The following is a 25,328-nucleotide window of genomic DNA, read 5'->3' as shown; positions in this document are numbered from 1 at the left end:
ATTTGTATATTTCCTCCATTTTGAAGTGATTTTTGTGTTTCGTATAAGATAAGTCTCTGATTTTATTTTTTTGCCTGTGGAAGTCTGGTTTTTCTAGCACCATTTCTTGAAGAAACTCTCCTTTTCCTGTTATGTCCTTTTTCTTTTATGTCTTTGTAAATATGTGTTGACCATATATGTTGGGATTTATTTCTGGACTTTCTATTCTATTCCATTGATTTATATTTCTGTTTTTATGCCATTTCCAAACTGTTTTGATTACTATATGTTTATAATACAATTCAAAATCAGGAGGTGTGAGGTCTCCAACTCAAGAACTCCTTAATACTGTTGATGTCATGAAATACAAGGAAGGTCTGGGAAACTTTCACAGACCAGAAGACACCAGAAACATGACAACTAAATGCAAAGTGCTACCCTAGATTGGACCTTGGATCAGAAAAAGGGCATTAATGAAAACATTGGCTGAATCCAAATATTTTCTGGAGTTAAGAGTAATATATAAATGTCAATTTCTTAATATTGGAAAATGTATCATAGTAATGTAAGATATTGATAATGAGGATACTAGATGAGGGGTATATAGGAACTCTTTGAACTATCTTTGCAACTTTTCTGTAAATCTAAATTTATTAAACAATAAAACATTTATTTAAAAAAAATTAAATCCTGACATCATATGCCAAAAAATGGCAACAAGTTGCCATATGTAGTATGCATTAAAAAGTCCGTTAGAAAGGACCAAAGCTATGAACGCTATTACATGAAAAACAAAACATAAAAAGTTTATAAAACAAATTATAAGATGTTCAATCCCATTAGTAATGATAAAACCACAAATTCAAATCATTATGGGATATATTTTTATACCCATCATGCTGACAGGAAACAGAATATCATATGTTGTGAGAAAGCAGAACAGTAACTTTTTTTATTGGTGGGTAGACTAATCAGTGTAAATACACAGAGGAGACGATTGACAAAATGTAGTAAAATCAAAGATGCATTGAATCTATAAGTCAACCATGTACTTCAAGTGTGTATTTAGAGAAATAGAAATATTGACATGATATGTGTTTCTGAATGTTCATGGTGTTGTTTGTTGTGGAAAAAATAAAGCGGGAACCTACCTATATAGCTATTAACAGAGAAATACATATTCATATAATGAGATACTGTGAAGCAGTGAACATAAATGAAATAGCACAGTACATGTCAATGCATACAAACTTTCAAGATGTAATTTTGCTTGGAAAAAATAAGTTTCAGAAGATATATATCATGGGTTCAAGTTCCCTAAAGTTTAAAAACATACAAAATAGCATCACAGTATGCTTATAAATGTATATGTATACAGTAAAGCTATAGTGGATGAATCAGAGGTATACACATAAAATTCAGTATAGGAGACATCTCTGCAGAGTGAATAGGAAATTAAATTAGGGAGGGGATTTCAGCAATATTGGCAATATTAATTTATTAAGCTAGCTGATGGACATATACGTGTATATTATTACTTATATATTTTGCTTGTCCTTAATTTTTATAACAATGCACTTTAGTTGTACATGTTATATCCCCTTAACCATTCTATCTGCTTCTTTCTTAACACAATTCCATTCAAGGTCTCTCTTAAAATATTTTACAAGAACTACATATTATCATACAGGTTTTTACAGCTTAAAATATGTCATGTATTTGTATCTGCATGCACGGATGCTATTAAATATGTTAAAGATGCAATACATTTTTCTTCCATGTTGTGTGTTATTCTTATTGATCTTGTCATTAAAAAATATTTACAAACATTTTCCTTGCATGTTGATGTGGATTACTACCTGACTACCTGTCACTATTTTTCTATAACTAATTTTTAATACAAGCTAGAAATACAAAATTAGAATAAATGGTGACCCTGAATAGTTAATGATTATGCTGCATGGTATATCTCCTGGCAATGTTCAGAAGTTGTCCTTCAATAGGTCTCTCACTGTGACACTCATATATTCACTAATTTACTGTGGTTCAGGATCTGACCCTTGTATTTGCAAAGCCAGAAAGCTGATTGTATAATTACATGCAAGATGGATCCATGTCTCACTTGTGAACTAACTTAATCAAGTTTTCCAAATTGATCTATGAAGCCAGAACAACAATTTCCTTATTCAAAATAGAAATGTGACTCTTAAATGAAGGAAATCATTTACTTCATATTTGTAGTTCATTCTCTCCCTTTATGCATATAAGATAGGAAAAAATGTAGGATCAGGTTGTTATATGAGCATTTTATAAGCTAAATTAATAGATTAATTTCATACTTATTGGCACCAAGGATAAGAAAGCTTAATATTTTTATCCAACATAGTAATAGGTCAACTTTGCTGATTAAATATTATTATTTAAAATATATTGTTTAAGATTCATTCTTCCCTGATCAGAAATAGAATTGAAACAACCAATCTTTGCTTCTGTAAGTCCCTTTTTTCCACACTCTCATGATTGCTACTTCATGCTTTTGAGTGACATATACTTTTTGGAAATAAGGTAATGCATTCAGCCAAATTACAACTATGCCTTTGAAGTCTGGGACCTTGTCTGACTTTGAGGTGACTTTGTATAAATGTCCTCTGAATCATTGTGTTGATTTTCCAATGCAACTCTCATAGGACATCTTATATCCTTTGTTTCTTCTTTGCATCTGATATCTGTCATCCAACATAATAGCTATCACTTCCAGTTTTTTGTTGGCTGCAATTGTAATCATGCAAGTCATTGATAAAAATGTAAAACAGAGCAGGGTAAAAACTTCTGTTGCATGCTGCTAGAATCTGTATTCTCTCTTGACAGATTTTCAGTAATTATAGCTTTCTGAACATGATCAACCATTGACAATCCCACCCAAATTCCCTGCCTTCCAACAAAATGAATTTTTGTTTTCAAGGACATCATGTGAGACCTTGTGAAGTGCTTTTCTGAAATCTAGATGAACTTCATCCAGTAAGTTTACCAAATTAATTATTCAGTAAACTTCCATAAAAGAAAATATTGCTGATTTTGAGTGATCTATTTTGTGTATCCGCCTATCTTTGGTGGGTGCTTTTTATTTTAAGAGCATAATGTTATTTACTTGCTTAAAAAATAAATTTTTAGAGTATCTTCTTTCACTGTTGATCACATACTAAAATCCATATATTTGTAAAAGGTTTCCTGGACCATGCAGGTAGAAGTCTGTGAATTACAGGGGACTGTTATGTCCTTCCTCCTTTCCAGTTTGCACTCTGTCACCAAATCTGGAATTCATCCATTTTATCTACTTTTGTTGTCTATATTCTTGCAATTCACCATCCACTATGGTGTCAGAAAAATCTGTAAACTAGGTTTCAAAGACTAAACTGTATCAACCCAGGACTTATAGACTGAAGCCCTAATTGCCAATATGAATGTATTTGGAGATAGGCCTTTGAGGATGCAATGGAGAGTAAATAAACTTTTAAGGGTGGGCCCTTATTCAATAGGACCAATGTCCTCATAAGAAGAAACAGACACCAGGAGAGCACGCACACACCGAAAAAAAGGCCAGGTGAAAACGCGGTGAGAAGGTGGCATTCTGCAAACCAAAAAGAGGGATTTCAGAGAGACCAGCTCTGCCCCCATCTTTGTCTAGATAGATGTCTTTCTTTCTCCTCATAAGCACAGACACACAGACACACTCACACACAAACATACACACACACACACACACAAACCTCTTCTGTGCTTTTACATAATATTTTTCACTCTTTAAATTATGAATTTTTATTATTCTTTATGAAAACTTTTTTTCTCTAGTAAATAGTGATATTGTTTTCATGTCATCACTCAATCTAATCATTATAATAAATGTAAATGTTCTCCTCACTTTCTATCTAGACACACCTTGAGCACAGGGATTTGGCTTTACTGATACTTTTCTTTCAATGTTTATCAGAATGTTTCTCAACTAGCATTGAATATAATTGAGTATTGTATTAACTTAATAAAGTTTATTTTAATATAATTTTTATTTTATCATACCATAGCATTATTCAGTATTTTCTGATATATTTTTTAAAATGTTTTCTAAAATTTCTACACACCTAAGAAGGCATAGGTATAGCAGAGGTAGAAAGGATTATCCCTGGGAAGAGTATTTTTGGCAAATAAAGTGAGCATGGGGAATTCAAGTGAAAGGATGTTAGATTATCTGCAGTGGAATTGTCATATTAGTTATTAAGGGAAATAAGTGGGGTAAAAATCATTTTGAAATACTAATCAATTTTTCTCTGCCATTTCTTATATTTGGTGTCAATATCCCATTTATTCATCTGATTTCTCTTTGACTAATTTATGACTATTTCTTGTTTACTATATTCAAATTCTTTAGGATTTACTTCATTCATTCTCTGAGTTCTTGAATCAATCAACTATTATTAAACTTGTATGTTAGGGTGATAACCATGTGAGCCACATATGTGAGAAATCAGTACGATAGATGGAGACACATGGAGATGAAAGAGAAACAAGGAAGCAGAAGACTGGAGGCATCTAACAGGAATGAGCAGGGGCCACTGTCCAGGACGGTGCTTTGGCAACCAAAGATCCACCTCCTGGGGTATAAAAGCAAGGTATGCTCCTTTGAACTGAGTAAATCTAAGAATTACTGGATAATTTATAGTAGCAATAGTGGATTTCTTGCTATTGAAGGCATGTATAGGGCTGGCAACTAATTACAAAAGGAAAAGAGATGTGGCCCTATTTATTTACAGCCAAATCAGATGCATCAGGTCATACAAGTTAGATAACTAACATAAGCATTTCAACATAACCCTAGCCAGATTGAAGGGATAGTCTTATTAGAAAGCCCTGGAGGTGACAGGGATTAATAGTGTCACTTACGAATAAAAAAGAAATATTTTTTCTTTACTATTTGTACATAAAAATGGGAGCAACCGTACAAAAAATAAAACAAAAATAGTTTAAAAGCTTGAAACCAAAAGAAAGTCTCAAACAAACTTTAGGCATTCTAATAAGCTACCTATCCTAATTTTTCTTGTTTTGCTACAGTGTATAGATGTGTATAGATGCAATTTAAGAAAGTCATAATTGCAGAATAGATACACTTAGCTATGTGCTCATTTAAAGTGACAAAAGAAACTGTTCACATTTTATGACATGCTACCAGAGAGTTTTTTGAAAAGGTGTGACTAAAGAAAGTTACCATAATACTAAGTGAGAATAAAATTTTAAAAAAACAACAAGAACTCAAAATTCTAGTGTAGTGGAAAAAGTAATGAAAATTATAATTAAGAAAACTTACTAAAACTAAGTATTTCAAAGTGAAGATTATTAATTTAATATGGATGTGCCAGTGCTGAGGTGACATCCAATTTGCCAAGTCAAAAATATCTAGTAGAAAAATGGAGCAATCAATCTAGGCCAGTTGTTCAAATATAACTTTTTCTTTGTGAGCATAAAATAGTATACAGCACACATCATAAATATTGTGGTTATATTTCAGTGGTATGGAAACTATTTTCACTTATGGAATACATATATACATATTCATAAAAGTAATATATATATTTAGAATATATATGTGTGTATATTTATATAAAAACTGATAATAGTCATTAGCTTCATTGGAATATAACTCAAATCAATGTATCTATTAATGGTGAAGCATCACCACCAAAAATATAACATGTACTATTGCAGGCAATTATGATAAAAACTTTATTATAGTTACAATTGATTCAGAATTCAGTTACCTATAGTAAATTTTAACTAGTTACCTAATTTGTCAGACATCAACTACATGATATGGGTTAAGTGGCTTCAGAATTGCCAGGTATTGTGCAGAGTTAAAAAAACATCATAGAGATGTTTGACAGCACAGGGGTTAATTGAAAAGTTGTAAAGTTCTAAATGCTAATATTGACTGAAATTTTTAAATCAGGTAATCTTGCACTTTGTTGTTATCAAATGCAGTTAAGTAACATTGAGACTAAATAAAACCAGAAAAGAACACAACATTAAGTATAGAAAGAGTCAAATGTGTTGTGTGTTGTGTATGTGCGTTTGTCCATGTGAAAGTCTGAGGAACACTAAGATATGAGTTCATATAATCAGGTCATAGTCTTGCCTTTTAAAAATATTTTATGATTTAATACTGAGAAAGTCATGGTCTCTGATGTTTCTATCTATATACAGACATTTTCACTAGATCATATTGAAAATCTCTTTTAGCTTTCTGACTCAGCATTTAAATATTAATGTGTTTTATTTTGAATAATGAAAGCTATAAAATACAAGCAGTCTACTTTCATCTCTTAGGAGGTGTAATTTTTTTGCAGTTTCACATATGCTCAGACCTAATCCTAGCAAGACATGTTATTTTCATGACATGTATTGACACTGCATTAATCAATCAGCTTTAAAACTTAAAAATTCCAATTCAGTGTATGTGCTATTTTTTAAATATGCTATATTTAAACCATCTCACTACAAAAGGTAATGTCTAATAGGAAGAATCTGTTGTTTCTTCTCATGCAATTTAAACATCATATAGTGTGAAGTAAGAAGATGCTTGCTTCTGTCCTAATATAGTATTCAGACAAAGTTTCTTTTGTTTTATTGCATACTGAGTGATTTGGCCTCTATTGAAAAGCAGTTCAGAAAATCTTGGAGGAGGAGAATGTCTGTTGACGATAACTGATGCTGGCTTCCATGGAAATGCTAATTTGGTAGCAGTTGCTGTCAATCAGTCGCTTTGAGTTATTGTTCCAGCACTTCTAGATGCAATATGTGATGGCTGATGAAAGTTCCCACCACGGTAATTAGACTGTCTTCAAAGAAGAGAGGGTTGTTAACTTAGGCTAAGGTAAACAGGCTCTAAGCAGGAAAAATAATCATAAATAGCTTTAAATGATTCAACAAAGAAGAAACTTCAGAAAATCCTTCTTGTTCTCATTTTCATAAAAGAAGAGAACAGAGGTTGAACAAAATCAGCAAATCTTATGGTGTATAACAAATTGAACCATTCTGGTTTGTCTATATATTTACTATAGTTAAAAAAGGTTAAAATTGTATGTCTGTTGGTGTCATACATGGTTTAATAGAGTAGTTCTATGAGGCATAAAACTTTCAGATTTCTGATGCTATGAAATTCGTCTGTAAAGGTGGATTTCTGAGGGAAATATAAATGTATCCTAATTATTTTTTACTTCGCTAATTAGCAAATACAACTCTGATAGCAGAAATAACTTTGGAATACAATAATTAAATCATCTTTAAAAATTAGAGGAATACTTCAAATAATTGCAAAAGCAAACTTTTCTAATTCAGTGAACTCAAGAGCAAATAAACTTGATTTGCAGCTAACCACTTCTGAGCCCCAAAGCAGGCAAAATATTAGGCCTGTTTTCAATGTTAAATATAATTTTTCAAAAGAAGAAAAACTAATTCAGATATTTTAAAGTAGTTATATTAATGTAATAAAATAGATTCTCTGGAAATATTTTGAATTTGTGATTTTAATTATAATTCCTAAAATAAACATCATTACGGCACACTTATCAGTGTCTGAAAATAAGCTTATCCTTTGTAAGAAAATATTTTTATTCTTATTTTATAGACGGCTTTACTGTAATGTTATGGATTGTACATAATAAAGTATATAAATTGATAAATTTCATATATGTTCATACCCATGAAGCCATCACAAAGATCAAAATAATCAACATTTCCCTTTCTCTCAGTTTGCCCACACTCCTTTGTAATTCCTTCTTCTACTCCCGCCACACAGCTGATATACTTTCTGTCATTATAGCTTAGTAAGTCTTAGAAATTTATTTAACTTAAATCATGTAGATTGTACTCTTTTTGTCTTCAAAAATCATTTTGAGTTCTAAGATGCATGTATATGAAAAGTTTATTTTAAAGTAGTTTATTATTGGATGGATATACCATATTTTGGTTTTTCATTCACCTGTTGAAGGACACATTGTGGGTCACAAATTCCTTTTTTGTTCTTGGCAATCTTAGTAACATTTCACTGGATGCTAGAAATTGTGACATTTACCATGTTGGCTAAGGTTAAATGCTCTGCAGCACTGAGGCGGAACTCTTCTTTATACTCTCCTCGAATCCTCAAGAATCATGAGGTTTTTCAGTCTGTTGGGAATAGGTACTTCCCTGACAGTATTCCTGGCACCAGTCACTATTCTTTCTAGGGTGGTTCTTAATCCAGACCCAGGTAAATTCCCCACATGCCTGCACTAACCAATACTCTGATGAATACTTAAGAGGCACCACTTGCAGATCCCCAGGGTTCTCACCACGTGTATCTCTCATTCCGCCATCACCTCTGCAATACTCAATCCTTGCCTTTTTCTCCAGAGACTCTCAGCTTGTCTCTTTACCTCACAGAATCCATGGGGCTCTTGAGGAGCATTTAGGCTGCTTCCATCTCTTTGCTAATGTAAATAGTGCTGCAATGAACATTCACGTGTATGCATCTTTATGGTAGATTGATTTACATTCCCCTGGGTATATACCCAGTCATGGTATTCTGGGTTGAATGGTAGTTCTGTTTTTGGGTCTTTGAGGAATTGTCACACTGCTTTCCACAATGAGTGACCTAATTTACAATCCCACCAACAGTGTATAAGGGTTTCTTCTTCCCCACAACCTCACCACCATTTGTTATTTTTCGACTTTTAAAAAGTATCCATTCTAACTGGTGTGAGATGGTATCTCACTGTGGTTTTCATTTATATTTCTCTAATGACCAGTGATGCTGAGATTTTTTGATCTGATTTTTGGCCACATGTAGGTCTTCTTTTGAAAAGCGTCCATTCATGTCTTTTGCATACTTTTTAATGGGGTTGTTTGTTATTGTAAATTTCTGTAAGTTAATTATATGCTGGACATTAGACCTGTGTCAGATGCATAGTTTGCAAATATTTTCTCCCATTCTGTAGGTTGTCTGTTTACTCTGTTGATAGTTTCTATTGCTGTGCAGAAGCCTTTAGTTTAACTGGGATTCTCTTTTCTTATACTACCAATTGGAAACTCTGTCTAGGTTGAAAGTTGGAGGAAATATAGTGCTCAATACATTGTTCCCCCAGCACTCCAGGATTACTGTCTTTCATTATTGTTTGGTGTCTTGAAATTAGAGTCAAAACAGAGCAAATGCTGTGGTATAAGTTCCAGTAGCCACGTGGCTGAGATTTGAGGTACAAATCCAAAAAACAATGATCAGGGCTTTAATTCTGAGTTATGTAATTCAGACTGTCTAGATGCTGAAAATCTTCTGGTGAGAGCATATGAAGGATATGAATATATTATACAAGGCTAAAAAAGCTTGTTCTAACTTCTCATTCTGTAGAAACTCTAGTTCTAGAGAACTGCTTGGTGAATATTTCCAAACTGCTTCACAGTTACATCTCTATGACTAGTTTCTGAAAACCTGTAATTATAAGAACTGGCAAACAATTGCTCTCTGCCTGTGGTATCAAAGATTTTCAGAAAAACAGGCATTAATATGGCAAGTGTTTATACTATGTTGTGCAAAAGGATGGAATTAATGCAGTCACAATAACCTTTACCTATTATTTTGTTTCCAGACTTAATTCTCAGAACTTGAAATCATTTGGAATTGGGCAAGTGGACCATACAAATAATAGAACATTTATGAACATTCAACTCCTGTTTCAAACTTTATATTTTTATTTAAAATAATTACTGATTTACCTTACCTATGAATATAAATATTTGATGAATATAAATAATTAGAAAGATAGATATGCTTCTATATTTATTTATAAGCATTTTTACATTTGCCTAAAGAGACAAAAATGCTAATGTTAGGGATGGCTGTGGATAATATTATTCAGAGACACCGTATAGTTTATGATAAGAATTTTACTTCTCTTAGGAAATAGTTTCTTCAATAATCAGACTGCCCCAGAATTTAGTGGCCTAAGGCAAGCATGTTATTAGACTCAGTTCTATGAGTGAGGCACTCACCACCAAGGACATGGCTTGCCCCTTCTCCTTATGGCTGAAACCTTAGCTGTGAATACTCAAAAATGGAATAACTTCATGTATGGGGCTTGGACTCCTCTGGAGATTTCTTCAATCACATATTGGCCAGTTGGTCCCAAATGATAGAAACAACTGCGCTTATCTGAGTTTGTCATCAGGACACTTGAACATGGCTTGACTTCTTTACACTCATTCTTGTAGCCAAACTTTCCAGATCTGATCTCAAGCAGTTAGGTAGGTAGAACAGGTTCTAGTGTTGGATAGCACAGTAAGGTGACTATAGTTAGCAATAATCCATTGTATGCTTCAAAATGGCTAGAAATAGATTTAGAATGTCCCCAAAACAAAGAAACGATAAATATTTGAGGTGCTGCATATCCTAAATACCCTGATTTGATCACTACACATTGTATGCAGGTATCAAAATATCACATGTACCCCAGAAATGTGTAAAATCTTTATGTGTAAAAGAAAAATAAAATGAAAGAACAAGACAGTAGCTGAATCTCCTTTATAATCTAATATTGAAAGTCACATAAAGTCACTTCCATCATACTCTATTGCTCAAAGCAGTCACTTTACCTAAATTTAAGGATAAGGAACATAAACCTCACAACTTGAAGGGATTAATATTAAATAATATTGTGATTAGCTTTTTTAAAATTATCACACTGCTGATAGCCCAAAGACAGCTGTGGTACTTTAAGTGTTATCATGGAAGGACTTCAGTAAAAATGTGAGATTCCTTTCACCACAGCTTCTTTACAGTTTACTCTCCCATTTATTTACTTTTTGACTTCTAAGGTGCTATTAAATTGTGTAGGACAGAAGTCGTGCTCAGTATGACCCCTACTAGAAGGAGTGAAATTCCTTCACTGATTCAGGTTTCTAGAACCCATACAGGAACTTTTCAACATTAGCTACACTAAACTGTTAAAATCTCTAACTTCAGGGAAATTAATATGAAGTTGTTTTGATTTGATATACTTTACATGGCTCATTAATACAGTCAGTATTTTTAAAAGCTTTGCAAATTAATAGTTTAAATTGAGCTTTAAAAAAGCTTTAAAAAAAGATGGAATTTGGTGGCATGGGAGAGAATTACAATTAAACATCTACAATTTCTGATGCTATTTGAAGAAATGTTTCTTTATTGGACCAATAAGCAGAATTATCCAAGGTAACAAAACCAGCCCAGCATGCTTGCAGCCATGATCTCTGTCCTCATCTAACATGTAGATAACCATGTAATATTTTTGGCTCACAGGGCTATAGAAGACATGTAAGATAAAGTAATCGAACTATAAGGAAAAAGCAAGAAAACAAAACAAAAAATAGAATTTTTACTGACATATGTCCACAAAATTATGTTTACGTGCTTTCATGTGTGCCAGAGAGTAACCTTAAATATTGGGGCCCTCATGTAGAACCTCTGCTAGGGCAGTGCAGAAGGGAAATCTGAGTCTGGAGCCCCCACACAGAGTCCCGAATAGGGTGGAGACCCAGAGTCAAACTACCTCACATTATTTTTACATAAATATCATTTGTAGTACTTGGTTAAGTCTGACATTGGAAGAAAGAGAAAAGAAGTGATGATTTATAACTTTATTATATACTTTAAATCATTACAGCCTGTATCATATTTTTAAAAAACAAAGTGTTAAATATTCCTATTGTTTACTATGCAAATAGTCCACTAAGGAAACAATACTAGGCAACAAAGCATGGAACTACAGCTTCCCTACATCAACTGGACAAGCATTCAGGCGTGCTTAATCACTTCAAAGATTTCGCACAGAGAAACAGCTATAATAATGTGCCCTAAAAATGCATTTCTGGTATTCTGGGAAAATAAACCTCATAATGACCATGTTAATACAAATATTTAATCTGCTATATTATTACTGTTATTAGGATTTTAGTTGTTTAAACTAGAACAGTCAGTACAGTCAACTATTTATAAGATGAGAGGAGTGAGACGTAGAAAATGAAAATTAAAATCAAAAGCTAAATAAATCTTAAGGCAGGTATTAGAGAAGAGGTTTTCAATTGAATTTTTATAATAATCTATAATGTTTTTAAAACTACAGATTCCAGACTCCATCTTCTGTAGATTCTATTTCAAGAATCTCTCTGTCCACTCCTACCACTTCCTTAGGATTTGGACAACAGGCTAGTGTTTTGAGCACTGTGTCATTTAGGGACTCACATTTCAAAAGTATTTATCCAGTGGCTACCATATGCTAAGGGCTGGGGTGCAGAGTGAGAGCAAATGAATGGTAAACTTCCTGTCCTCGAAGAACTCAGTCCACTGAAGGGAGCAGACAAGTAGACAAATGTTTGCAATTTAATACAATAAGTGCTATGACAGTGTACCAGGGGAGTATTTAAATTAAATTGAGGAAGAGAAGAGTATTGAATGTTCCTGAAAGAGAGACACTGACCTGATTAAACCTTGAATGGAGCTGGAAAGAAAGGGTAAGACATTTAATAAAGCAGGAGGGGGAAATGAGCCTAAAAAAATAAACACGCCTCAGAAGCTTAAGCATTTTCCACACTGTTGTATGGAAAATGGCTTTTATCCTAAAAAAAATAAAAAATAAAAAATAAGGATGGAGCAATTTAAACTTTCTGTGCAGAAAATTAGTAAGATCATTTTGTGATTTGGAAATATTAATCTGTATACAGCATGGAGATCCCATCAGAAAAGTGCCAGAGTTTAATCATAGGAAACTTTTATTTAGCATAAAATGAACTACATTTCAAGACTGTCTTCATTTCCTCACTATTGAAGGTTGAATATGGTATTAATTACTCGTAGTTTGTAGGTTTTTGACAAATGAAAAACAAATGCACGGTCCACCTATGGATCAACCTATATCATCTGCTTGATTTTAATTAATAAATAATAATTTGAAATCTTAGCAGAATCTCTCTTTTTTTTTTTTCTCCCTTAAACCTGAACTTTGGTGTCTCTTCAGTCCTGACTTACTGTATCTAATTTCAAGCTGAGAAATTGGAACTTGGGGAGCAGAGACACAGCTGGAGCTTCTGTTGCATTGCTTACATGCAGATATACCACATATCTCACCACAAGAGTCCAAAAGGCAATGTTTGCAAGCTGGTTTTCAAGACTGACCTTTTTCATGCACAAGTCCTCTCTCCTGATTGACATTGCTTCTAAAATTTAAGTATTCCTTCTCACAAAACAAATGAGATACGCTTTCTCAAAGAAGAAAAGAGAAGCTTAAACACTTCCTCAAATGTTTTCCCTCTCGAAAATTAGGACAAAATATTTTTCAAGGCACTGTAAGACCCTGAGAATCAGGTTTTTCCCCAGAAATATCCCAATTTTTATTCTCCCACGAGTTTCACCCTAACAACAAGCTTGTAGTCAACCAATGGTGTGGTGGTTCCTTTGGGGCAAGGAAGCAGTAGAATATGAGGCCAGCCGCGCCCCATGAGACTTTTCTGTAGAAACCAATTCTGCTTCATTGCGTATCTCTTGAGACCAGCTAAATTAGAATGTATTTTCTATAACATTTCCAAAATTTGAATTAATATAACTAGAAATCTCTCAGGATAACCTCGCCTACAAATAGTACAAAGAGCCACTAGGTCCCGCATAATTATCACATGAATATCCCTAAGCTAGAAAATACTGAAAACATGGCCGGGCGCGGTGGCTCATGCTTGTAATCCCGGCACTTTGGGAGGCCGAGGTGGGCGGATCACGAGGTCAGGAGATCGAGATCATCCTCGTTAACACGGTGAAACCCCATCTCTACTAAAAATACAAAAAATTAGCCGGTCGTGGTGGCAGGTGCCTGTAGTCCCAGCTACTCGGGAGGCTGAGGCAGGAGAATGGCGTAAACCCGGGAGGCAGAGCTTGCAGTGAGCTGAGATCCGGCCACTGCACTCCAGCCTGGGCGACAGAGCGAGACTCCGCCTCAAAAAAAAAAACAAAAAAAAAACAAAAAAAAAACTGAAAACACAAGCCAATCCCTATGCATTGCAGCAGTTATTCACACAAAACATTATTCTCAATGCCATATCCAGTACATGTAAGACTGGTCAGGGTTTGAGGCTTTATCTTACTTAAATTAGCCTGCCACAGTTTTACGGATTTGGGCAGAAGACATAAGACTCCTAGGTCAAAAGAGTATATTTAGAGCGATAGCAATAGCTAGAGTATCAGCATCTTTTATACCAGTTCCCCAAGCTCCAATTCTCACAGGGTGACAGAAAGAAAGCTAGATGATACCAGCACAAACAGTGGATTGAGTTATATAAGGGGAACTTTGAACTTAGGGAACCTATACATTTACAGTGAAGATTAAGTATGCTTGCCATTTGCATCTGAGAGAGGCACTATGTTTTTCAAGGATTTAAGCAAACATCCCTTTTGCTTTGAAGGGAGACTTTATCTTTCAATGCTGCTTGCCATGAAGACATCCCTCATAAAGTTAGTTTGGAATAAAGCACAGTCATTTTTTCTGTCACAATATGTGTGGAAAGGTCAGAGATCCATGGAGAATTGTCTCCCAAAAGCATAAAAAACATAGATGAGAGATGATAGATAGATAGATACATAGATAGATACATAGATAGATAAATACATACATACATACATACAATTTTTTGGCTGCAAAATATTATATTCTTTCTTAAAAGGTAGCATGGAATTGATCTTTTCTTAAACAAATTTACATTGTGCACCCCCAATCTTCAACTCTCTCTGAGATTTTAATCTTCCAGGTACAGCCAACAATATGTTAATGTCCTTATTTTCCCTTGTTCCATTTACTTTTCTATTTCTGGTACTCTAGTGATGAAATATATATGGAATTTTAGCCAGAATGCTCAGTTAAATATTTTTCTTAGGTTTGAGAAAGCACAAACTTAATATTATTCCTTCATGAGCAAGACACCTAAGACAATTTTGGTAACATGTCCTAGTGGTCACTGTTTTGTTCAGGTATTCTGTGGTTATGTAGATCATTACCTGCTGGGGAAATTCCGTGATTGTTCACTTTTAGCTTTCCTGAATAATCAGTCTGAGCAGATTCTAGGCTATTGTTGATAACTCTGAAAATCCGTCCTCCATTCCCTCTAAGGATGGGTATGTATTCATGCTATGAATTTGTCAGCACCTTGCACTTAAAACCTAACAGGTTTTATGAATCTTGTGCCATTTTAGAAAAGTGATATTTTTATTATGTTTTCTCACCCTTTTTTCTTGTAACAGTAGACTATGCATCAATTGTACAATGGCCTCCAGTAGTTCCCTTCTCCTTTCAAGGGTACCCTATGGCGATGTTACAATTACAATCTTATTTCTAAATTAACCCCTTCTCTAACACTTACAGGAACAAAGTTGGACAGGCTATTTATTTCTCTTCATTTTGATTTGGACATGATTCCTGAACATATTTTACTAAATTCTATCTTTTTTATATCCTTAGATATATAAAGTTACTTATTTTAGTGATCCAAAGCATAATATTAAAAGCAAAACTATCCACCTTCAGAACTATCTAAACAACTTTTAAAATAGTGTATATCTTTCCTTCCAATATTAAATAATGCATAATATTTGCTGAGCATTTATTATGCATCAATCTTCAAAACATGTTTCATAAGTTAACTCTCCCAATAATTTTAAGAGGTTCAACTTTTTGGAAGACTCTTTGTAAATCAACAATTTTGACAATAACTTTTCTAAGTGAGCTTGGTAGCACAATGGGACAAACTAAAAAATACCACTTCTTAAAACATTTGGCAAATACAGAATGGATTGTAACAGGCATACAACGTCAGTGAGATATAATCATATGACAATTAGAAAGGAAGTTACACAAGTGAAAAATAAGAGAAAAATAAAAACAAATTGAGGGAATAACCTTTTCACTTGTACGCTCTAGAAATAAAATTAATTACATGAATTTAATAAGACAGAGATTTGGTATCTTTAATTAAATATGTTGGCTAACTAAAAGTTAACCTGCTCCACAAAGAAATACAATAATATCTTCACCTAAAGAAACAACAATACTTAGTTTATATATTTGTCAATATTTGATTAATGTACTGTCTTTCTTATTAGCAGTATTCCTTTAAAAATTCTAAATTTAAGTTATTGTGCACATTGGAGAAATCAGCCCATAAGTAAGGGGATAAAAATAAGAGCAGTGAGCCCTGGAACACTGGCTATATCTGCTGCCCTATAAGATATCTGTAACATGTATAGCATCCTTGTCAGTGCAAAAGGTCAGGACCACAATGAAAATGCTGTATATTGCCATGTGCAATTGTATTTATTTATTGTGCTCATTAAAATAGCTAAAATTGTTCAAAATATAACATTAAATTTATTTTTCTAGTCATAAATACAATAGTTAATAATTTCCAGATACTTATTATTGGTCATATGCATGGTTAGGTTATTTTTACTTCTCACAATAACCTATTGGGTTGCACTACTAAAGAGAAGGAAAATAAGCACAGAGAGGTGGTGTAAATTTTCAAAAATCACAGAGTCCATGTCAGAAAAAAGCCAGAATGTGGGGCTGAGCACTCAAACTGAAACCTGAAAACCTTCAAGGAGAGTTGATAAAAATTGCCAAGACAGTATTATTAATGCTAACACTCTATTGTCTTCTGTCATATGGAATCTGACTCCAATTTTTATTTTCGATGTCTGACTATGGACTGCTCTTAAAATTCACACCTTCCTTTCCCCCTTCTGTCCCACATCTGATCAAACTTACAAGAAAACCCAAGTTCTTACTCTTTTGGCACCTGCAGGGAATTCTAACCATGTAACCCTCTGCCCTAACCACAACAAAAAGTCTCTAAACCAGTCTCCTTTCTCTGATCTCTCAAGCCATTTTGGACTGCTTGGGATATACACCCTGTCTTCAAGAGAAAAGCTACACTATGAAAATATTAAAACTCTTCATATGTGCTTGGTGTGTGTGGTGTCATCTGTGTCTACCTTGAACCCATTTTGTGTAGGTGTTCATCTTGTCTATTTAGGGTGGTCACATACCACACAGTATATCTGGCATAACATTGTAAAATTTGCTAATGAAACAACTCTATTTTGTAGTCTTCAAATGTAGTATTTTCTTGAAAAGAAGTTTTTCAAAAGAAAATCAATACAATCATATTTCTTGGATAAGTCAAGTTATCGCAGCACCTTAGAAGAACTTTTCCATTAATTATTATGATTACTGTTTGTGTGTGTATGTATACACACATACACATGTATACAAATATAGCATAAAATGTTGGAGTTTAAATAAAATAACTCAAAACTGTACAATGAAAGGTAAATTTTCTACTACATATTTGATTTATCTATTTTTTTTTATTATCTTTTCTTTACACTAAATTCTAATCACCTGTATTAGTCTGTTCTCATGCTGCTGTAAAGAAATACCCTAGACTAGGAAATTTATAAAGGAAAGAGACTTAATTGACTTACAGGTGAGCATGGCTGGGGAGACCTCAGGAAACATACAATCATGGTGAAAGGGGAAGCAAACACGCCCTTCTTCACATGGTGGCAGAAGGGAGAGAGAGAAGTGCAGAGTGAAGGGGAAAAAAAGTGCCCTATAAAACCATCAGGTCTTGTGAGAACTCACTTACTATCACCAGAATAGCATGGGGGAACATCCCTCACGATCTAATCACCTCCCACACACTCCCTCCCCCAACACATGAGGATTACAATTCAGATTACAATTCAAGATGAGATTTGGGTGGGGACACAGAGTCAGACAATATCATCACCTAAATATTTGTATGCATGTTATTTTTGTTTGGTTCATCTTCAACACTTATTTATTGTGCTGTTAAGTTGGTAGTACTCTTCTAAGAGTCAAGAATAACACAAAAGATAAATGTCACAGTTTCTGTTTTATAAGAACCTACTTTATTTTTCAGAATATTAAATATACAGGCTTGGGGAGTTTGCACTTGTATAGCACTTGTATTCCTTAACTCACTTAACCTCCCTATACCTACCTACTCCCACATTACATGAATGTACTGATTATTGACTTAATACTTTCTATAGTCATGAAAATTTATGGCATAATGCCTGTTAATTTTTTTCAAAATGTAAATATTATGCCAATATACAAAATTATCATTATTTTTTAAACAATGAAAGAAATTTGTGAATTTAGATGTTAAATATAAACCAGTAGTAGAGAAAATTAGTTCATTTTGTTCTAGTCATAACTAAGCAATATAAAAAGACCCTTAAAAAATAGATTTCCAGGCACTCATGTATATATTCTTTTCAACAGATCATTTTTTATTTTGATCTACTGAAGTCGGTGATATTTTTGTAGTTTTTGCAACTCTAGTTTTGAGCAAGTTTACTATAGATGGATACCATGTTTCATGCAAACTATCCAGTTGTAGCGCAATGTAATAATACACTTAGGTATAACATTATATTGCATTACAATATTATATCGCATGCACATATATTTAGTAAACTCTTTAATGTGTGTAAATCTTATCATTAAACAAGACTTTCACATATCTTGCTTCACTTAGAGTTTGCCCCTATAACGTTTTAATAAAATGAATAACATGAATTTTATTATCTCCTTTCAAAAAATAATGATAATGATTAATTGGGCATGGAATTCTTTCCATTTGCTTTTAAAGTTAATACTCTTTCCATTTTAACATGACCAAAGAGCCAATGTTCCAAAAAAGTGTCTCTATATATTTTTTGGTGTTGCTTCCAGTTCAGTGGATAATTTTCTCAGTTGTTTTAATGCAATGTATCCTTTATAATAATCCATTATATTTGAAAGGTTTAGAGAAAGCCCTTATCATTCACTGCCAAAATGATATATGTTAATAAGATTATTTTAGGACTAACATCTTGTTAAATTTTGACACCATATCCTTTATTTGGTGGGAACTAGAAATTCAAGAGAGCCATGATCAATATTTCAGATAATGTTAGTTGGCATGACATTCTATCCCCATGCGTAAGGACATCATCATATGCTATATACTTATTTTTAGTGAGTTTTTTTCTTAGAATGTCTTTGATGCAGATTAGTTTTTACGGAAAGGGAACACACTAACAATGCAAATGTCAAAGTAGATCTCATTTGGTGTTGACCTGACCAATGCCATTTGTCTGTACTCTCAGTACATCTGCAGCATCTAGAGTAGAGTAGCAGTGGCCATTAAAACTGGATTGTCAACAAAGAAGACAAAAGTTTGATCTCTACAAGAACTAAGAAGAAATCACTAAGGAATATATAATCTAATTTGTATTCGAACAAATAAATGCTGAAAATTCACTGACTTAAATAAAATGTTAAATTATAATTTCCAAAATGTATATAAAATATATAGTTTATAGATATATAAAATAAATGCATGTAAAACATTTTCTTTACTTTATCAGTTAAAGAAGGAGCCAATAAGTTGTTAATGCCTGTTTGAATATTTCAGAATCTATGTATCTGATAGGTAATTTGATAAAAGAATGATAATATAATTCTAAGGTAGACACAAACTGGTCAATGTACAAAATAGCAATAAATCACAAACTTTGGGTTATGTTTTCCACTTAGAAGTGATTTGCACCTCTACTAACAAAAAGCCCACAAACTAAACTCTGTCCATATAGAATTATAATATAGCCTAGTCAATAAAAAAGTCCATCAAAGATGCAAGGTTAGAACTGCTCTGAAATAACACCCACAGATCTCTTGTGCCTATCTCCAAGCTATGGATACTTTTACTTCAATATAGAAATAGCAGCAATGCCAGTTTTTTAGGCAGACTGAGGTTTATAAAAAATCTCCAACATGAGGCCAAAAACATCCTTAGGCTATCTGCTGTAAAAATCTCTCCCTGATTTTACTGACACAATGGGAGTATGACTTCTGAATATTTACCCAAAGCAAGTATACGCTTTAGGTTGAGCTATAAATATGATACTTTGGATAATAATCATCAGAGAATGATCAAAGTACAGGTAATATGTTTGATGGAGTCTGTATTAATGAAGCTGCAATTATATTGAATTGATTTTTTTAATTAAAAAGAAATAAAACTTTATTGAAAGAAAAAAAAATCAGTCAGGTGCAGTGGCTCATGCCTATAATCCCAGCACTTTGGGAGGCCAAGGTAGGCCAATTACTTGAGGTCAGGAGGTTGAGATCAGCTGGGCCGACATGGTGAAATGTCATCTTTACTAAAAAATACAAATACTAGCCTGGCATTGTAGTGGGAGCCTGTAATCTCAGCTACTCATGAGGCTGAGGCAGGAGAATCACTTAAACCAGGGGGCGGAGGTTGCCGTGAGCAGATATGGATCTCACCACTGCCCTCCAGCCTGGGTGACAGCGCAAGACTCCCCATCTCAAAAATAATGATAATAATAATAATAACAAATAAATAAAGAAAGAAAGAAAAGAAAAGAAAAAGAAAAAAGAAAGGAAAAAAGTCATTTAACAGAACATCACATTAACTGAATGTGTAGTAGATAATTGGCTTTCCAACTTTCTTTACATTCCCCAATAATAAGTTATATCTTACATAACTTTTGTGGTATATATTTGCCCTTATTATATACAACATGCTCAATTTTAAATATAGTCCTTTTTATGTTTAGTTAGTTGTTTACAGTTGGACATGAATCTCTTTTATTATGATAAACAAGTGTAGTCACAGTTTAAAAAAACTGTGCAATGTATCGTAGATACTAACATATTCACAATATGATAAGGCACAGAAATATGGACCTGTGAAGTACAGTCTTAAATATAAAAAATATTAGGGAAAAAAGCCTTGTATGTCTGCCTCAGTGTTTATAATACTCTCTAAAATTATGTTTATGCAGTTGTAAGAACACATTTTTAGATTGTTGTTGTAAATAAAGTGTAGTAATTGCCAGGTCTCCATTATCTCACTGAACAGAGCCTTGATTCCAAAACAGATTATGACTCAGCATAAATTGCTGGCCTTTCTAATAAAACAATTAGCTACTTCTACTCCAGGCATTAAGCATCAAAGGAGGGAGTATCTTGATAAAGATACTTTTAGGCACTTTAAAGAGAAAGGATTTTGAACAAAAGAGGTTTATATGAGCTGAGACACTGGAAGAAAAAAGTGCAATAATCATGAAAGGTACTGAGGACTAATCAAGTACTCAATTTCCCACATTGCCCTTAAACTCACATACACATACAAACTTCCTTAAATACTAAAAATCCGGTGTGCAAAACAAAACAAAACAAAAAGTTGATATGATGCTACAATACTGACATTAACCTTACAACTGTTACACAAACTTTTTCTCAGAGTCAAGAAACTACTCAGGAAGTAGTAATCTCTAATAATTCTCAGACATTCCCTATATCCTTTCCCATGTCTCTCATGCTCACACCTGAAGCAGGGGGTATTTTTCTTCCTCTGTCACATCACAACCATTAACTTAATAGGGAATACCTTACAGTATAAATAAAATTTTCCTTTTTATTGCCCTTTCTTGACATCTTCGAGAACTCTCTTATTCATAAATGGTCATATCTAATTTGGACATTTACTTAGAGGTACCTTTGTATCTATACTAAACCCAAATTGAAGATCTAAAGAATATGCTAAGTAATGTGTAGGCAAAAATGTCATGCCATAGGTAGAATTATTGGGGCTGAACCCATGAAGGTTCAGATCAACCCAACAAATCCTCTACTGAAACTGGTATTATACTCTTTAAAACCAGAAGCAAATAAATAAATAATTTTTAAAAATTTTTAAAAGGATGATACTTTTTAAAATTATCAGCTATACTTTTCAAATGAGAAGTTAAAACCAATAGTCAAAGACTGGTAGAAAAAGAACTCCTATTTTTTTCTCAATCTTCCTATAAATTCAAAACAAAAACAAAAAAACACCACTCAGACTTTAGAAATCCCTTTAGAAAATTAAAACACAAATTTTCTGTGGCTGGATCATACCTTAAGAAGGAAAAAGGAGACTATTAAAGCTGTAACATAGGAAAATTACATCATAGGAAAATTCTGCCAAGATGGCAGAACTAAATCAAGCTCTCTAGAGTTTGATGGTTAGTTGGAGATAAGAGGACTTATGTATACACTGATAACGGACTCTTCTTTTGTGGTCATCCATAATTTCAGAAACTGTTGGGAACAACAAAATTCCCTGACCTCAGCAGTGACCCAATGAAGAATGATTAGCATATGAAATAAACCTTACATACCCTAATACATTCTATGGTAATGGCTATTATAAATGTTGAAACTCATGAAGAAAAGATAGATGTAGAGAAGCTAAAGGAAATTTTCTGCATGATTATTTCCCCAGACAGACTCTCATGATAAAATCCTAGTACTCATAATATACCAAGAAGACAAATTGTTGGAGAGGTTTACAGAGAAAATTTTAAATCCCCATAATTATCTCCTATTAGAAAACATGCTGGGAGAAATTACAACGTCAAGCGAGAGACTAATCCTTGCAACCCTTAAATTGGCCGCTGTGTTGCACTGGAGATCTCAGGTGGAGCCTTGAAAACATTGTATATAAAATTACCACCATGGCAACGATAAATTGGCCAACAAATTTTGTTGATAAACATTTATGCTAAAACTTCTAAATTTGTTTCGGGTGTATCTGTTACCATGATAATCCTGATAAATTGTGAAGGTATGACATACAGAAGCCTAAACCTCGGAACCATTACAAATATCTTCAAACAGATTTTTTTATACTTCTCTCTTGAAATGAGTTATTATTAGAGTAGGCAGATAGCTAGACATGAACAGGAAGGGAGAGCCCATGAGAAAGGAAGCTCTGGAAAATCTAACACCCCAGGGACCACTGGAAATATGCACGCCAGATATAAGCAGAGAGGAGGGGGAATACCTAAGCAGAAAGGAATGCCCCAGAGCACTTTGTAAGATGCTCAGTAATCACTTATTCTGCAGTCACGCTGTCAGAATGTTGTTAGCTACATGCTGATAAGGTGGGAAAGAGGCCAATGGGGAAATTCCTAACAGATACACACGTGCAGTAAGTACAGATTTAACTGCTATATGATTTTCCTGGGGTGGCAGCAACGAGCAATGTTGCCATTAGGTAGAATTCATATCCAAGAGCTGGCCCCCAGCATTCATCAACTAGCAGTAAGGGAGACTCCCACTAATCTGGGGCAGGAAGCAGGTGGGGATAATGCAGAGACTTAAGATGCACAGGAAACCAGACAACGATTAATTAAATCATTGACTATTGATGACAGAATCAGCCTTCAGCCCTTTCCCCCTCCCTACAGGTCATAGTTGGGGCCCAAAGTCCCAATCCTTTAATCAGATGGTTGGATCCCCTGACAGCCAGCCTCCACCCTGAAGCTATCCAAGAGCCCACAACGTCTGGCTTAATGATAACAAAAGATGCTCTAATTACCCAGGACATTCCAAGAGATTTAGAAGCTTTGTGTCAGCTGGCCCTATATTCAGGAAATTACAAAGGTCTTAAGAACTCTCAATAACTCGGGGCAGAGTCCGATATATGTATTTCTTATTATTTTACAAAATGCTTCAAATTTCCCATTACAATGTGATAACCATGTGTCTAGCAATACCATCTATTCTAAACTCCATATTTATACAAGCAGACATGGCCACCTATTTCAAAAGACTAATGCAGGGTCCCATTCTTATTAATAGGCATAGGCAGCCATTCCTCAATGTCCTCCTAAATCATCTTTGCAAAACTTGTTCCCTGAAGATCTGGTCTTTTGGATAAGGCAGTAGAAAATTGCATTTCGTTTTTTTTTTTTTTTTTTTTTTAAACGGAGTCTCGCTCTGTCGCCCAGCCTGGAGTACAGTGGCCGGATCTCAGCTCACTGCAAGCTCCGCCTCCCGGGTTCACGCCATTCTCCTGCCTCAGCCTCCTGAAGAGCTGGGACTACAGGCGCCCGCCACCTCGCCCGGCTAGTTTTTTGTATTTTTAGTAGAGACGGGGTTTCACCATGTTAGCCAGGATGGTCTCGATCTCCTGACCTCGTGATCCGCCCGTCTCGGCCTCCCAAAATGCTGGGATACAGGCTTGAGCCACTGCGCCCGGCCGGAAAATCGCATTTCTTAAACACTGATGGAAAGACTTCTATCGGATACTATTAGCTATCTGAGCAGAGAAACTCCAAAGAATTGGCATTTATAATTCATATCTCAACAAAAACAACAAAACCATCCTCAAATCCCTGGAAGACGGTCCCACCTAGACACCTCAATCTGAGAAGTCAGGATCCTTCTGAAACCAGTTTCAGATAACTTCTTCCATGACTTTTGAATCAAATACTTTGCTTTTTGAGATGTAGACAATGGTTGCCCAAGGTACATGAAACAACAAGACAGACTACCACTCTTAGACTTTATTTTTGTTTTATTTTCCTAGCTATTTTCTTTCCTCTTTTGCTGGTTTAAGCCTACTCTTAAGTATGTTATCTATAAAAAAGAAGTCCTCCATTCTTAATACCTTTTTTGCATCTTTAGTTACTCTTTATTATGAGTTCAATACTGGGACACAATTTATTTGTGAACTAGCTAAAGAATACAATAAAATGGACTGGGGGATTGGTTTTCTTTCAGGAGCCACCTAGCTTACCTTGGTATAATTTACTTGTGATAAATTAGTTGGTTTCCTAGGTAACTGACTGAAACATTAGGTAACTTTTAAATAGCATACACCCCAACAGGCCAAACAGCCAGAAATCTAAAATTCTCTATTGCTTCATAATTAGAAAAAGAGGCTCTTGTCTCCTTCAAAACACTACTCTAGAACCTTTCATAGGAGCTAGATTTTTTTTTAGCTTGTTGGCAAATGAACTTTCATAGAAATAAAACTTGGAGTAGGATTAGAGAACAGATGGTGTATATTTGGAGACTTATCTCCCTTTTACTGATTTGATGAGCAAGAAGCACTTCTTCTCTTTTGCTTTAAATCTATCTATTTATCTTGATACTAAAATTTTTTATTTCCTGCGGTCATAACATTCCAGATGAGCAGTGCCACATCGTTACAACACTCAGTCTCATATTCAGAAATGAAACTCTAACCCCTCCAAGGGAACTCTACTTTTCTCTCTCTTCAAGGCTCTTCACTCCGTGCTTTAAAGGACACCCAGAGGATGAGAATATTGTACCTGATATATATCAGAAAAGAAAAAGGGTACTAGATAATGTACTTGCACA

This window comes from Papio anubis, chromosome 15 (genome assembly GCF_008728515.1).
Source record: "Papio anubis isolate 15944 chromosome 15, Panubis1.0, whole genome shotgun sequence".
Taxonomy (NCBI): Eukaryota; Metazoa; Chordata; class Mammalia; order Primates; family Cercopithecidae; genus Papio; species Papio anubis.
The sequence above is the reverse complement of the archived record's forward strand: the minus strand, read 5'-3'. Positions refer to the sequence as shown.